Here is a 15,064-nt window from a genome sequence, read left to right as displayed (position 1 = left end):
TTCATTATGATTAGGCAGAGATTCAGAAACCACGTGGACTCTGACCACAACTTGTTGGTCATGAAATGCCATCTGAAGCAGAAGAAATTGAAGAAAGGAAAGAATGCAAAAAGATGGGATCTAGACAAGTTGAAAGAAAAGAGTGTGATGGTTTGTTTCAAGGAACATGTTGCAAAAGGACTAAATGAAAAGGCTGAAGGAAACACAAGAGAGGAAGAGTGGATAGTCATGAAAAATGAAGTCAGCAGGGCTGCTGAAGAAATGTTAGGAAGGAAGAAAAGATCAACTAAGAATCAATGGATAACTCAAGAGATACTAGACCTGATTGATGAACGACGAAAATACAAGAATGCTAGAAATGAAGAGGGCAGAAAAGAATACAGGCGATTAAAGAATGAAGTGGACAGAAAGTGCAAGGTAGCAAGGAAGAATGGCTGAAGGAGAAGTGCAAGGATGTTGAATGTTGTATGGTCCTGGGATAGGCAGTTGCTGCATTCAGGAAAATCAAGGAAACCTTTGGAGAAAGGAAATCTAGGTGTATGAATATTAAGAGCTCAGATGGGAAGTCACTTCTAGGGAAAGAAGACAAAGCAGAAAGATGGCAGGAACATATTCAACAGTTGTATCAAGGTGAAGATGTAGATAATTTGGTTCTGGATCAAGAAGAGGCTGTTGATGCTCATGAAATGGGAGACCCAGTTTTGAGGTCAGAGTTTGACCGAGCTGTGAGCGACCTGAACAAGGCACCTGGAATTGATGACATTCTCTCTGAATTACTGACTGCCTTAGGAGAAACCAGCATGGCAAGGTTATTCCATTTATTGTGTAACATTGTTTAACACATTAGCTCTCATGGGGATCTAATTGAACCAGCAGTACAAGTATTTATGAATACCTCTGGTCTGCCTGGGCTGATAAGAGCTGGTTGCTAGGTAATCTGAAATGGAACTCCTGTACTAACTGCGCACATCACAGTGTAGTCATAATGACCCACAGTATTTCAAGAGACACGTTTGTAATCCAATGACCTAATGCTGTCACCCAATTTGGTCAGCTGCGCAGCATAGAGCACTTACGGAATGACTCGATATGTGATGTTTCTTATCAGCTCGATCGGGTGGGAATATGGTTTTACGTGCTAGTGACCAAAGTTATTTGACTTTACAGAGTATTTCAAATGATTAATAACCACCAGAACTGCCATGGCAGTCTATTCACTGTCTGATGAATTGTCCAGATCAGAGCCTATAACATCCAATTCATTGTAGTCCATTTCACCAATATGTCTGCTTTGCTCAAACTCTCTACTGGAAATCAAATCACGACCAAGTTCACTCAATAAGGGACCGTCAGTGGTTTGAAGGTTGCCAGTTGCATCTAAGTAATCAGTCATTTTCATAGGCATTAACTCGCAATAGACTTTGGCATAGTGGAAGTAAGCAAAGAGTGTGGCTGGAACAACGACATTTACAATAAGATACAAAGGTTGAAAACTAGAAAAGGAATTGGAATTGATAAGATTTCTGGGGATGTACTAAAGACAGCGGATTGGGATATAGTAGCATATCTGAAGTACTATTTGATTATTATTTGCATGGGCGCATTACTCATGGGTAAATAATGCAAGTATCGAGCTCGAATTCTTCTTCTTCCTATTATTATTATTATTATTATTATTATTATTATTATTATTATTATTATTATTATTATTATTATTACTACTTGTGATGTACATCCACTTACTAGTATAATTATCAGTTTATGATCACATTATTTGTGAGGGTATGTCATGAAACATTCAATCAATCAATCAATCAATCAATCAGTCAATCAATACTGATTTGCTTTTAGGGCAGTCACCCAGGTGGCAGATTCCCTATCTGTTGTTTTCCTAGCCTTTTCTTAAATGATTTCAATGATTTTAGAAATTTGTTGAACACCTCTCTTGGTAGGTTATTCCAATCCCAAACTCCACTGCCTATAAATGAATATTTGCCCCAATTTGTCTTCTATAATTCCAACTTCATATTGTGATCTTTCCTACTTTTAAAGACGCCACTCAAACTTATACGTCTACTAATGTCATTCCACGCCATCTCTCCGCTGACAGCTTGGAACATACCCTTTAGTATTTGCAATTCTTGTATTTATTATCCACACCAATTCAATACATAAAATTTTATTGTCCTAATGGCACATTACAATACATACGTCAATTGGTACATGTTTCGCTCACTGTATCGAGCATCTTCAGCCATCTTTTATACGATTGTCTTAAGGTTAAGTCATATATTAAGTCCTATTTGCAATAAATTAGCACATTAAAAATGTTTTACACACTAAAATGTTGTCACACTTAAAGAGTAAACAAGAAAAATTGACAAAATATCTCATTAATGGACTGGTCGTTAATTACATAATATTGATGTCCAAGTCATAGTAAATATGCCAATTAAATTGGAAGTTTTGGCTAATTCTCGTTTGATTCTTGATTTTCCAAACACTGTTAATGTATTTATCAAAGTTTCAATGTTCATCCGAAAATAGTAAAAGTTAAAATGTTAAACTTGCGGTATTTTTCCGTTATGTTTTCGTTAGTTGAGATCTATGCCATTTACGATAAGGTACAAAGGTTGAAAACTAGAAAAGGAATCGGAATTGGTAAGATTTCTGTGGATGTTCTAAAGACAAAGGGTTGGGATATAGTAGGATATCTGAAGTACTTACTTGATTATTGTTTGCATTGACGCATTACCCATGGATAAATGATGCAAGTATACTCTGTTGTATGCATCATACTTCTTCACAGACCAAACTTTGCAAGATTTTTGTAACACTACTCTTTTGTCGGAAATCGCCCAGAACAAATAGAGCTGCATTTCTTTGGATTTTTTCAATTCCTGAATCAAGTAATCTTGGTGAGGGTCCCATACACTGGATGATGCATACAACAGGGTATAAACATCCAGTGAACCACCCCTTAATAATGGCCTCCTTCCATATATGAAGAAGGTTCCTAATAATCAAACTGATTGTGAGAAATAAGCTCCAGCACGTTTAAAAAAGGGGGATTAATTATGGCAAACTTCTGTTTCTTGAGCATTATAAAATAAAATAAAATAATTTAAGGAAAATTGTTTAAAACCACGACATTTTTAAAATTTACAATTTGCTTTACATCGCACCGCACGAATAGGTCTTATGCCGACGATGAGATAGGAAAGGAATAGGAGTGGGAAGGAAGTGGCCGTGGTCTTAAGTACAGCTCCAGCATTTGCCTGGTTTTAAAACGGGAAACCATTAAAAAAAAATCTTCAGGGCTGCTGACAGTGGGTTTCGAACAAACCACAACTGGTAGAGACTATTGAAATTAGAAATAGAGGTTTCATATTTCCGTTTAACTCTTCTTATGTAAATCTTACTGATGTGTCTGTACCTTCCTTATTTTTGTATGTTGCACTGATATATTAAATTACATACTTAATTGGACCTTTGATTCTTTCAAAAATTCAAAGCTTTTAAAAAAATTATTCATACCACTTTCTATCGATTTTCAGTTAAACATTTTAGAGGCATTATTGTCCCCCTGAATTGTGGCATTTTGGTTATTCTTAGTCTATTGCATTCAGAATGTAGTTTCTGGATGTTTCTGGACGCATCCAATAATAATCAAAGAGCTTCTGGTGGTGTTTGTACAAATCATTGAACAGATGATGGAATCTCCCATTGCCTTCCTTTTGGCTAGTGTCAGGGGCCTAGCCACAGACATATAGATTTAGACTGGCAGTGAGCAGCTTGATTCTGAAGCTGGAAGCGTTTGGCCGCCGCCATCTTACATCGCTACACTATCCTGATGCATTAATGTAAAATAGTAGCCAAAATGGGAATAAAAGCACTCAGAAATAATAGGAAAAATTCTGATTTAATAGACCTATTAGGTCCTTTTTATTACTGCTGAGAGAAAGGAACACTGGTATAAATGCTTAAAAATAGCCACCTGTTTTAGGCCAATCTGTGGTCAAATCTGTTTCCATTCAAGTCTCTTACAGCATGATTCACACGTATTTTCAAGCACTGTGATGGAATTACACTAATAAGGCGATAAATGTGCGTGCCCTTTGATTTTAGATCTAAAGTATGTGATATTAAAATGTTTCGAACAACTGAGCTCTGACTTCATTAGGCATGTTCCCTTTCATGACTCAGCTTAAACCAGTACATTTATTCTCTCTGAAATACATCTCAGTAAGTTTCCACACATGAACATCATCTTTCGTAGGAACATCCAGATTACCTCTATTCTTGAAAGAAATGAATGGATAAGGATTTTCTTTTATATACAACTACTTTCTTACAAGTGTCACATTGTAGGGAATTGACTAAAATCCTGTCCAACTCGTTGGCTGAATAGTCAGTGTACTGGCCTTCGATTCAGAGGGTCCTGGGTTCGATTCCTGGCCGGGTCAGGGATTTTAACCTTCTTTGGTTAATTCCAGTGGTTCGGGGGCTACGTGTTTGTGCTGTCCCCAAGATCCCTGCAATACACACAACACTATCCTCCACCACAATAGCATGCAGTTACCTACACATGGCAGATGCCGCCCACCCTCATCGGAGGGTCTGCCTTACAAGGGCTGCACCCAGCTAGAAATAGCCACACAAAATTATTTTACCACAAATCCTGAGATATATTTAATAATATTCTGTGATAATCATTCCATTCTAATTTTAACAGGAAGTTTGACATCCGTACAATATATATTTAAAAATTAGAAGAGACCGATGCCACTATTATTCAATTACTATTTTATCGTCTTCTTCTTCTTCTTCTTCTTTCTTAATCCTTTTACCCTCCAGGGTTGATTTTTCCCTCAGACTCGGTGAGGTATCCCACCTCTACCACTTCAAGGGCATTGTTCTTGGATCATGAGACTTTGGATCGTGGGATAAAACATGGAAGGAGGACCAGTACCTCACCGAGGCAGCCTCGCCCACTATGTTAAACAGGGGCCCATGTTGGGGATGGGAAGATGGGAAGGGATTGACAAGGAAGCGGTCGTGGCCTTAAGTTAGGTAACATCTCGGCATTTGCCTGTAGGTGAAATGCGAAACCAAGGAAAACAACTTAGAGGATGGCTGTGGTGGGAATCAAACCCCCCTCTACTCAGTTGACCTCCCGAGCCTGAGTGGAACCCATTCCAAACCTTGTACCACTTTTCAAATTTCGTGGCAGAGCTGGGCCTCCGGGGATGGCAGCTAATCACAGTAACCACAACCCCACAGAGGCGGATATTATTATTATTATTATTATTATTGTTGTTGTTGTTGTTGTTGTTGTTATTATTCCCTATGCCACACCCCATCACAAGGGGGATAACGCCAACAAATATATATCGAAAGGAATGATTTCTGTCTCCTTCATAATTCGGCATCTTTAATAGTGAATTTAATTGCATTAATAAGTAGACAAGAAGTGTACATGAGCACATGTAAGCCACTTACCAGTGTATTGAAACTCTTATTCCTTCCTTCTTCTTTAGTCATGAATAGGAAAAACTACACCGAAACACTGCGCGGGTATTCACCATTCTGCCACATAGTAGTTTGCCGAAAAATTAATGTGAAATGTGCATAGAAACAACATAAACCAAAACTGCACGTAGCACAGTAACGTATGTTTACAGTGGATCTGTAGTGACGTATGATGGTGTTGGCTGCAAGTTTCCGGCTCACTAGCACCAATCCTACCAGATACAGCGCTGCCAGTCTATTAACTATATATCTGTGGGCGTAGCCAAGGGGTGGTTACTGGGGGGGGGGGTTAGAACCTCCTATGGATGTTTTACAAAAGAATAAATGGAAATTGACAATGAACAAGTGAAAGTCAACGCAAGGTGTTGGATCTTTTGAACATTCACAGAGTCATAATTGTAAAACCAACAGATCTCGTATATCTATTTTCTAAGAAGCATCGAAAGTTGAATTTTAGATTGTAATCTGACATACCATTCGCTGTAAAACTGTTGACCTTTATCATATTGTTCTCGTTCTGTATTTTAATGTAAGATTTTGTAGTTTATCTGTACTGCAATCTGAATATCAACGTAATTCACTTGTATCAGTGTCCTTATAAAGACAATCATACATGCACACACCACACACTCATAAGCACCTTCATTATGTTCTGTCATCATTTTGTACCTACCCCCCCCCCCCCCCCCCAAATCGTTCTATCATGGCTACACTACTGGTAAGTGTTAACACTGGTGTCTTCTTTTGCGATTTTTCCTCCAACACCTCATCAGGTAGTAAATCTCCAAAAAATAAACCAAAGCCTTATCATCTGTCTCAGAATCTTTCATAATCTTAAGAACTTGACAACGCCTACTACAGAAACTCGCACAGACCTGTACAGAGTATGGACGCCAACTTAAGCCGCGCAAAGTCGCCTGCAGTGGACGACCCCAGTCAGAAATAGTTGCGTAATCAAAGTCGCCTGTAGTTGCCTCTTCTCGTAATTGCGCGTAGTCTCTTCGAGTGGACGAGCAGCCTAATGGTTCAGGGGGTTGCCATTTGGTCAAAATTCATTTCCCACGTAACGATGTTGAGAACAAACGTCCGAACAATAAACAATGTAAAGCTTTACCTTTACCTTTAGCTACCAGATGGAGTAATAATCTAAAAGGGGAAGAAAAATAATTTTGGTGGTTGATCAAGTGTTGCATAACACCATCGATTTATGCTTCTTTAGTTGAAGCCATTCTATAGCAAGAATAAAGTAATCCTCCTTTATTTCACCATCAGTAAAAGCTATGCTAACAGCACCAAACCGACAAACAGCAATTGGAGGGACATTCAACAAGATAAACCAAGCAGCAGCTTTCAATACAAACATTGATTTACGTCCCTTTCAATCATCCTTATCAAATCCATTAGTTCAACGAACGGTCCTCGACATCTTTTCAACAGCATTCGCCGAGGTCACATGACAACAAGCATTTAAATTTCTTGAAGACCAACATTTATCCTGTTATAAGTTCAGTCATCAACTTGACGATAAATTTGAATCTTTATAGACTCTTATCCACAAGGGATAAATAACTTTTTTTACCAGATCTCATTGCCAAGAAAATCCTCAAATTTAACTCCTAAGATTGTTTTTCACGTCTTTCTAGGATTTTGTGACATAATATATATATATTATTTATTTTATATTTTAGTACTCTCTCTTCCATAATTTTAATGTATCTTCCTATTAAGCACATGTAATTAAGCCATGTATACAAAGATTTTATATTTTTCTAATAGAATAAGTTTTAAGTTTGTCAAAAATGTTCTAATAGTTCTTAAGTCTTTATTTACGTAAATAACAATTATTTGAGATTCAGATTTGGCTGATGATGCTCTGTAAGGGAGTGAAATATGTCCCATATATAACTTTTTAACTAATGAAGTTAGTTTAAATGTAACAACATTATAATGTATTGAACAGGTGGATTCATAATAAAACTTTATTATTGCTGCTATATTCCCGTCGTTAATCACTCCCGCAATTCCCCTTCCTTGGCTATCACCAAACACAGCTACCTTTGCTGATTTAGGCCTAACTGGGTCTTGAATCTGAATTCTAGGCCTGAATTTTAAACTCGGCACGGCAACGGCAGCGAATCGCGATGATTTGGTTTCACGCGCGCGATCGTTGTCTTCCAGAATTAAAATATTTAGGGCAGAAAACCTATTTCTGATGTTTATTTCCAGAAATTCAGTTGTAGATTTCTTCTTAGCCGGCCATCGATGAGCTACTTGACACCACGTGCTCGAGTTTGTTACTGGTACCGGTATATCACTCGAACAATGGTCAGTCCCAAATTCTAGCGATCGCAGTCTTTCTTTTAATTCTTGATTTTGAACTTTAGGAGCATCATTGTCCTTTTGTAGAACGTTTATAATTTCTAATGCACTTTTGTGTTCGTCATCGATTATTTTCGGTGCTTCATCGTCAACGCCGTCGCCAACTACAACATTCCTAACACACTGCTCACAAATCCAGTCAACATTTTCATTAGTTTTTACGTCTCTAGGGCAATTTCCGCACTTATAATGCCACCATCGATCACACGAATTGCATAACATTCCATTTTTCACTAATATTTGACATTTTCCGCACTTTTCGTCACATTTTACGATTAATTTACTTGGAGGATAAAACACTACGTTGTCATTACCGGGCGCCATTTTGAAAAACTCCATCCTGGGAAAACACACAACCTAAATACTTGAAATTATCGACCTGCTCTAGCTTTGTATCACCAATCTGACATTCAATTCTGTTCAATTTCTTACCTACTGACATCAATTTAGTCTTCGAGAGGCAAATTTTCATACCATACTCATTGCATCTATTTCCAAGTTCCAAGATATTAGACTGCAAGCTTTCGGCACAATCTGCCATTAAGACCAAGTCGTCAGCAGAGGCCAAACTGCTTACTACATTTCCACCTAACTGAATCCCTCCCTGTCATTTTATACTTTTCAGGAGGTGATACATGTAAACTACGAACAGCAAACGTGAAAGATTACAGCCTTGTCTAACCCCTGTAAGTACCCTGAACCAAGAACTCATTCTACTATCAATTCTCACCGAGGCCCAATTGTCAACATAAATGCCTTTGATTGATTTTAATAATCTACCTTTAATTCCATAGTCCCCCAGTATAGTGAACATCTTTTCCCACGGTACCCTGTCATATGCTTTCTCTAGATCGACGAAACATGGACACAACTGCCTATTCCTCTCGTAGCAATTTCCAATTACCTGGCGCATACTGAAAATCTGATCCTGACTGCCTCTCTGTGGTCTGAAACCACACTGGTTTTCATCCAACTTCCTCTCAATGACTGATCGCACCCTCCCTTCCAAGATGCCAGTGAATACTTTGCCTGGTACACTTATCAATGAGATACCTCGATAGTTGTTGCAATCCATCCTGTTCCCTTGCTTATAGATAGGTGCAATTACTGCTTTTGTCCAATCTGAAGGCACCTTACCAATACTCCATGCTAATCTTACTACCCTATGAAGCCATTTCATCCCTGCCTTCCCACTATACTTCACCATTCAGGTCTAATTTCATCTATCCGTGCTGCTTTATGACAATGGAGTTTATTTACTATCCTTTCCACTTCCTCAAACGTAATTTCACCATAATTTTCCTCGTCCCCATGAGCTTGGCTGTTCGCAACACCACCAGGATGATTTCCTTTCACATTGAGATGATGATCAAAATATTCCCTCCACCTCTCCAGTGATTCCCAGGGATCTGTTATGAGTTCACCTGAATTACTCAAAACACTGTTCATTTCCTTTTTCCCTCCCTTCCTAAGATTCTCTATTACTGTCCAGAAAGGTTTCCCTGCTGCTTGACCTAGCCTTTCCAGGTTATTACCAAAATCTTCCCACAACATATTTTTGGATTCAACAACTATTTGTTTCACTCTGTTTCTTTCATTTACGTACAAATTCATGTCTGCTGCGGCCCTCGTTTGGAGCCATTTCTGATAAGCCTTCTTTTTACTTTTACAAGCTGCTCTCACTTCATCATTCCACCAAGCCGTTCGCCTTTTCCCATCTTTACTCACAGTTGTTCCTAGGCATTCCCTTGCTGTTTTTACTACAGCATCCCTGTATGCCACCCATTCACTTTCTATTTCCTGAACCTGCTTACTGCCTACTGTTCGAAACTTCTCACTAATAATATCCATGTACTTCTGTCTAATTTCCTCGTCCTGGAGATTTTCTACCCTTATTCGTTTGCAGACAGATTTCACTTTCTCTACCCTAGGCCTAGAGATACTTAGTTCACTACAGATCAGAAAAATCGAAAAATCCGTGAAAAACTGGTACATTCCTAACAGATTTCCTGAATTCAAAGTCGGTTAAAATATAGTCTATTATGGATCTGGTACCCCTAGCCTCCCATGTGTTGCGGTGAATAGCCTTAAGCTTGAAGAATGTATTAGTAACAGCTAAACCCATACTAGCACAGAAGTCCAGCAAACGCTTCCCATTCCCATTAGCTTCCATATCTTCCCCACATTTGCCAATCACCCTTTCGTATCCTTTAGTTCTATTCCCAACTCTCGCATTGAAATCGCTGATTAGCACTATTCTATCCTTGCTGTTGACCCTGATCACGATGTCGCTCAATGCTTCATAAAACTTGTCAACTTCACCCTCATCTGCACCCTCACATGGTGAATACACGGACATAATTTTAGTCCTAATTCCTCCAACTGAATCTACCCACATCATTCGCTCATTTAGGTGCCTAACAGAAACTATGTTGCGTGCAATGGTATTCCTGACTCTGCCCTTCCCTTTCTAACACTCGTTAAGTACACTTTATAATGTCCTATCTCTTCCTCGTTATCTCCCCTTACCCGAATATCACTTACTCCTAGCACATCCAGATGCATCCTCTTTGCTGACTCAGCCAGTTCTACCTTCTTTCTTCCATAAGCCCCATTAATATTGATAGCTCCCCATCGAATTCCATTTCGTTCGTCAAGTTGTTTCCAAGAAGTCCCTTGCCTGCCAAATGGGAGTGGGACTCCGTTACTCCGATAGTCCGAGGCTTGCTTGAAATGTTCTGAGCTCGGTAATTTCATGAAGCAGGATGCTACCCTACTTTCACATAGTCCAAGTGAGGATCTCTCCTCTAACGGATTATGGACCACCGATTAATTGTACAGTCCTAGCCGCCTGAGCACAAGGAGGGGTACAACTCAGAATATGTCCGAGATGGCCACTCCCATTCTGTAGCAACTCTTATCCCGACTCTCAGGACCACTTACTAGGCCACTCAGCCATTGCCTGTAGTTCACGATCTAGGACGTGACTACAGTCACCTACGTCATGAACCACATAATAATAATAATAATAATAATAATAATAATAATAATAATAATAATAATAATAATGATAGCACCAACAGTGATAATACTGAGGGAAAACTAGGGTTAAAGCACCTGAAGGGGAGGTGCAGCGTGTTGATAGAGTTAGTAAATAATACACTAGAGGTAGCATGGGCGCTGCAGTCGCGTGCGAAGTTGAACGAGCCCGCTGTTTGGCAAAAGCTGGATTGTTTGGCACTGTCACTACATGAGCTTCCCGATAAATTGTATATAACTTACTTCTCTGAAGGAAAATGCCAATTTCCTGTGCAGCTTATGGCTGCGTAGAGAGGTTCACAAAGGACAATGGCGTATCATTTCACAGGTATTTTCCTTGAAATTCATTTCCTTGCGTATAAAGTAATACATTGTGTTACACTTATCGTCATGTGAATTGGCGTACGTGGACTGACTTCGCGACTGATTCCCCTGTCGGCGTGAATGAGATTCTTTGGATCTCACCTTGGAGATTGATTTTTGTTTTTTTGCTAGTGGCTTTATGCCTCACCGACAAGGATATGTCTTATGGCGACGATGGGACAGGAAAGGTCTAGGAGTTGGAAGGAAGCGGCCGTGGTCTTAATTAAGGTACAGCCCAGCATCTGCCTGGTGTGAAAATGGGAAACCACGGAAAACCATCTTCAGGGCTGCCGACAGTGGGATTCGAACCCACTATCTCCCGGATACAAGCTCACTGCCGTGCGCCCCTAACCGCACGGCTAACTCGCCCGGTAAGACTGAAATTAATGTTTTACGAAATATGAGGGATGACATTTTCGTTTCACTGAATGGCCATGTGCATGATACCGAGCGAGTGGCTGCAGGCTTTACGTCACGTAGCTGTTAGCTTGCATTCAGGAGATAGTGGGTTTGAACCTCACTGTCGGCGGACCTGAAGATGGTTTCCAATTTTTACACCAGAAAAATGCTGGAGCTGTACCTTAATTAAGGCCACAGTCGTTTACTTCACACTCCTAGCCCTTTCCTGTCCCATAGTCATCTCAAGACCTATGTGTATCGGTGCGACGTAAAACGAAATGGTACAAAAAAGAAAATAAGAAAAGAAGTGCATGAGAGCCTAGAATTGTGGCCCATTTTTCTTTTCTGTGTGTGTTTTTAGTAGGGCTATTAAAAGCTATTGAGTATATTTTCTTTATATACAGTTTGTTGCTTTTCCTTCATACAATACGTGTAGCAGTCCCCATTCATACCTTACCAGATTTTACAATTTAGAGACTATATGTGCCACACCGTGTGAACATCTGAGTCCTTTACTTTCGTCAATATTATTATTCCTTCAAATGTCACATAGGACTTTATACAAGCATAAATTGCTTTTGATCGAGCGAGTTGGCCGTGTGGTTAGGGCCACGCAGCTGTAAGCTTGCTTTCGGGAAATAGTGGGTCCAAGGCTCACTGTCGGCAGCCCCGCAAATGGTTTTCTGTGGTTTCCCATTTTCACACCAGGCAAATGCTGGGGCTGTACCTTAATTAAACCCATGGGTGCTTCCATCCCACTCCTAATCCTTTCCTATCCCATCTTCGCCATAAGGCCTATCTGTGTCGGTCTGATATAAAGCAAATTGTAAAAATATTGTACATATTTTTCTACTTCTCTTCAAACGTGTAATTTACCACTCTCCCTTTCCATTAACGAAAATAATTTTACAAGTTAAAATCTTTAAGCAAATCATACTTTTCAGTAAAAACTAAAAAACTTCATAATAGGCTGAAACCACAACCGAGTGTCATATTTCCACTTGTAATCACGTTTAGAAAACATCGACAGTAATAATAATAATAATAATAATAATAATAATAATAATAATAATACTGGCTTTACGTCCCACTAAGTACTTGCACGGTGTTTGGAGACGCTGAGGTGTCGGAATTTTTTCCCATGGGATATCTGTCATGTGCAGCTAAATCTGTCTCTAAGAGACTGACTTATTTGAGCACCTTCAAGTATCACCGGACTGAGCCAAGCTCGAACCTGCCAACTTGGGCTCAGAAAGCTAGGGTCTAAAGCGGCGATGATAATACTTTGTCTACTTTACCCCTAAATCTCAACGTTTTTAGCCCTGAAAGCTTGTTTGTCCGCTTCGTACGAGAGAGGGCATTTTCGGTCGTTGGGCAGAATTATACCAAATTTCTGGTCATTTACACAAAAAATAGCGAAATATACGAGCCCTCCTTCTAAACGTATGTTGTTAGAAGACTTAAAATGAACAGTAAATTGATTTCGTGTTAATTAACTGCACCTGAATACTGTCCTCTTTTATCACGCATTTAGTCCTGTATTCATGCTTTTTGGGCTTTCTTTTCAACTGGTTAGAAACGTCGCAAGTATACTGTAGTCTCTGAGAATGTTTACATGTAAGAATTTTAAACCATATCAATATCCACACAGTCTTTAAAGTCCCCTATTTATATTGATGTGCACAGCGGAGCGAGCTTTTTGCCAAACAGCTGTGATTTCAACATGCTCCGCTCGCTACAGTGTTTCTCTCGTGGACGGTGGCGCCAATGCTACCTCTAGTGTATCATTTACTAACTTTATGAGCGTGTCATTGACATGACCAGGGTGGGTGACATGACATAATGGAGGGACAGCGGACTGGCAGGTAGGTGGATTTGAGTATATGAAAAAGCAACAGTTTTTCAAATGCCGCACAGTGTGTATTGGAGAGGAGACAAAAGCAGGACTTAATTAAGATAAATTTCAAATTCCTAGGTGTTTGGACAGAAATAAATATAAATGTTTCCAAATATTGAGTTGACTTGATAGAATCTGATGATGTTCTTTTAACCTGTCTGTCAAGACGCAAGGATGTGCAATGGGTGAAAATTACCTACAGGCAAAAATCCTCCGTAGTTCTAAATTGTAATTATGGGAAACCATGTAAATGATGATACAGTTATGTAGTAAATCAGTTGTAGTAGTTTTGGGGTAATGATGGCAATGTGCAACTCTTGTGTCGGCCGCATGGTGCAGGGGTAACGTGCTTGCCTCTTACCCGGAGGCCCTGGGTTCGAATCCCAGGCAGGTCAGGGATTTTTACCTGGTTCTGAGGGCTGGTTCCAGGTCCACTCAGCCTACGTGATTAGGATTGAGGAGCTATTGACAGTGAGATAGCGGCCCCGGTCTAGAAAGCCAAGAATAACGGCCGAGAGGCTTCTTCGTGCTGACCACACGACACCTCGTGATCTGCAAGCCTTCGGGCTGAGCAACGGTCGCTTGATAGGCCAAGGCCCTTCAAGGGCTGTAGTGCCATGGTGTTTGGGGGGCGGGGGGGCAACTCTTGTGATAAGAAAAGATATTGAAATATTCATGTTCTCATAATGCATAAACATACACTGGCATCACAAAGTTGTTTATATTAAATTGTTTATATTAGACACTTTTTTTTTTGTATCGAAGGAGTCACATGTGATAAACACCCATTGGGAATAGATGGGAGAGCAGGGGGTAAGAACTGTAAAGGATGTTTAAAGATCAGACCTGTTTATGTTTCACTCCTGGTCCATTACTTTCTGTTGCTCGTTCATTTGTTCCACACTCTCCTCCACACACTGGTTTCACATTTTCCCAGCAAATTAGTTTTACACTCATTACACAGCACATTGTCTTTATTTGTACGTTTGTGCTCTTCTCCATATTAATCTTCATACCAATCTTCTCAATTCCCTGATTTGACAGGCTGAGTAGTACAGGTGGTAGTGCTGGCCTTCTGTCTTCAAATTTGCAGGTTCGATCCTGGCTCAGTCCAGTGGTTTTTGAAAGGTGTTTAAATATGCCAGCCTCATGTCGGTAGATTTAAGGGCACGTAAAAGAACTTCAGTTAAGGTTAGGTTGAATGGAGAACCCCACCTTCCAATACTTATTTCGAAACAGACTTTCAACGTATTAGGTCGTGTTACGTACATGTAGTACGTGTTGAAGAGATGTTAAGTACAGAACAAAATATTCAATACTTATTTGTTTTTTATTGCTAGTCTACTGTATGTATTTATTTAACATAATCCAGCTTAAAATCTAATTACAACGTTAAAAAGCACATGTTTCATTCCTAATGTGGAACATCTTCAGCTAAAAAACAAAAATTGCATA

General features: G+C 39.6%; 1 protein-coding gene across 1 annotated transcript in view; it reads left to right on the top strand.

Moving 5' to 3' along the window:
- The window catches only part of LOC136863441 (proteasome activator complex subunit 4A), a 1,047,550-nt gene that overhangs the window by 271,541 nt on the left and 760,945 nt on the right, over window positions 1–15,064 (top strand). The gene's annotated exons all lie outside the window — the stretch shown is intronic.

Source organism: Anabrus simplex, chromosome 2 (genome assembly GCF_040414725.1).
Source record: "Anabrus simplex isolate iqAnaSimp1 chromosome 2, ASM4041472v1, whole genome shotgun sequence".
Classification (NCBI taxonomy): domain Eukaryota; kingdom Metazoa; phylum Arthropoda; class Insecta; order Orthoptera; family Tettigoniidae; genus Anabrus; species Anabrus simplex.
The sequence above is the reverse complement of the archived record's forward strand: the minus strand, read 5'-3'. Positions and strand labels throughout refer to the sequence as shown.